This window comes from Rutilus rutilus (genome assembly GCF_951802725.1).
Source record: "Rutilus rutilus genome assembly, chromosome: 13".
Classification (NCBI taxonomy): domain Eukaryota; kingdom Metazoa; phylum Chordata; class Actinopteri; order Cypriniformes; family Leuciscidae; genus Rutilus; species Rutilus rutilus.
This window is the reverse complement of record NC_140218.1, coordinates 30,815,804-30,818,814: the sequence shown is the minus strand read 5'-3', so window position 1 is coordinate 30,818,814 and position 3,011 is coordinate 30,815,804.

Sequence of the window (3,011 nt, the reverse complement as noted above, 5' to 3'; positions counted from 1 at the left end):
AGAAGCCTGGGAGTGGCTATTCTGTAGAAAACAGCCAGTTAGGTTCCACCTCCTTTTTTACTTTCAGCTAAAAGAGGACAAGCAGGCTCGGCTTGCCATCTGCCAAGAGAAAATAAGCAGTGCTTTTGGAGGTAATCCACTGTTTAAATGTGTGTGCAGATCAACTCATTCAGTTTACAGTTTTTTACGATTGCTATGACAGATTTTTCAATACATTTAACAATTTTCCAAAACTCTTAACACAGTTAGCACTACATCCGTCTGTGTAAGCTATACTATTAACACATTTTTTGTTGCTTTAACACAAAATGCATACAATTAACACACATTTAAAATGCTTGAACTTCTTTTACACACAAGCTCAAACAAGACCAAAACAATGGATTTTTACTGCCAAATTTACCAATGCTTTAACACTGTATGTCAGAACAGATAACACCATGTTCTAAACCTAACCTTACAGGATAAAGTCAAGGTAAACAGCTTTTTATATTGTGAACTGAAACACAAATATATCCCCTGTATTTTATTATATTCTTACTGAGAAACAGCTGATTGAATTATGCAAATAATTAGAAGATTACTCTTTTTTTTTTTTTTTTTTTTTTTTGGTGCTTTTTCTGTTTGTATATTTTGTATTTTCACATTATTCCATTGCTAGTGAGAAACAGCTGATTGAAGTTATGCAAATATGGGACAATGTGGCATTCCACCATTCCCGTGCAGTCACAGCCTGGTTTGACGCCCATCAGAGGATGATGTCCCTTTTCCTTGCCCCTTACTTCCCTTTCTTCAACCCCATTGAGGAGTTTTCTCAGCCTGGAGATGAAAGGTTTCTGACCATCGTCCACAGGACCAAATGTCCCTCCTGTATGCAAAAGATGCTGTATACCAAGACATCACAGCTGAACACTACCAGGATAAGGCAAGCCAAAAGATTCTTCCCAAGATGCCTTGCCAGGGAAGATATCAGGTGTGATGTGGATGAGAACGTGGACAAACGCAGAAGACCGCGCAGATTAGAAGATGGCTTTTTCTGTTTGTATATTTTGTATTTTCACATACAGTAATACTGTAAATGGCAGCTATATTGCATATTTTTGTTATCTTGCAGAAATGTCCTGTTGCAAATGTAGCCGTTACTGCAGCAATTCTGTCTCTCTGTCTTCTTTTTTCATAAACCATACATTCTATAAAGCTACTCTAAGAAGGGTCATTTATTTTGTTGTATTGAATTTCTGCTGCAAAAAAAAATAAAAAATAAAATGCATGCATGCATTTACATTACAAACAAAACAAAAATGTAGAGAGACTTCAAAAAAAAAAAAAAACTGCAGTGCAAAACACAATCTATGATCAATACAATATACTGTCTGTTGTATAAGGACAGACCTGACACATATAAAATAATGCAGTTTCTGTAATTTCAGCTGATGATTGTGTTTTTTTTGTCATTGTGTTATGATTGACTAAATGTTCCTGTTGGATGAGAACATGTGTTAGTGTTTTGAATAATTATTTGATTTTGAAACATGTTTGCAGTGTTTTGTTAGACATAGTGTAATGTGTTAGTGTATTATTGTATTTTGAAAATTAGTTTTGGAGTTTAGTTTACAATGTGTGATTTTGAGCATGAAATTAACCGTTTTGCCAATTGTGTGTTTTAGGTGTGTTGGTGCGTTAAGAGTTTAGGAAACTTGTTAAATGTATTGAAAAAACTGTCATAGCGATTGTAAAAAACTGTAATATATCCCAGCTAACAATTTTAGGTTATAAGACCGTTTCCATAATGTTCCCATTAAATTATAAAAACACGATTTCTGAATGTTCTAGGAACTTTCAAAGCATCCAGTTTTTTAGACGTTGTATTAACGTTATTGGTTAATAGAATGTTATTCAAACGTTATTAGAACGTTCAATTCTCCCGTTATATAAACGTTCTCTTAATGTTTTTCCAAGATTATGATAAACGTTTTTTTTTTGATATATATTTTATTTACACATTTTCAGTTACACAAACAGTGTAAATATAGACAGAAAAAATAGAATAGAATAGAATCGGGCATTTATATAGCGCTTTCATATGTACTACTGTACACCCAAAGCGCTTTACAATCATGTCAGGGGATCTCTCCTCAACCACCACCAGTGTGCAGCATCCACTTGGATGATGCGACGGCAGCCACAGTACAACGGCGCCAGTGCGCTCACCACACAAATACAAATAAAGACACATAAACTCAAATATAAATGAAATAAGTGGAATACACATTCCATACACATACACTCAGAAGTAATACAAAGCACTGTTAGTAAAGGAGCAATCAGCACCAGTAAGAACATGCTTGTTATCTCAACAAAGTGAAATACATGTACATGGCGAGAAGCACCGATAATGCATACACATCTAAATACCCACAGGGTTATAGTCTCGACAAGTACAACATAAAAGGCTGCCACATTTTATCAAAGGTCGCAGAGGTCAAACAAACGCTATGTCGAACCCTCTCTAGATGCAATAGATGAGTGATTTCTAACAACCAGGTCTTAAAAGATGGCACATTTTCATCTTTCCATAAAGTTAAAATATTTCTTTTTGCAATGACCATACTATATTGTACGGTTTTTTGTTGAAGATGGGTTAGAGTAGTAAGGTGTCGGGCCCCGCCCAATATAGCAGTGTAAGGGTCTGGGGTGATATCACAACCATGAATCGTGGAGAGGCAATTGAAAATATCAGACCAGAATTCGTTTAATTTGGGGCAGGACCAGAAGAGATGACCAAGAGTGCCCTCTTCTGCTTTACATTTTGGACAGATTGGGGAAACAGAGGGATAAAAAGAGTGTAGTTTAGTGCAGGAATAATGGAGTCTATGGATTACTTTGAATTGGATGAGTTGATGTCGAGAGTTTATCGAGCAGCAGTGGATGGCGGAAAGGCATGATAAACGTTTTAAAAACATTCCATTCACTTATTTAAACATTCTCAATTACGTAATAAACAACTGATT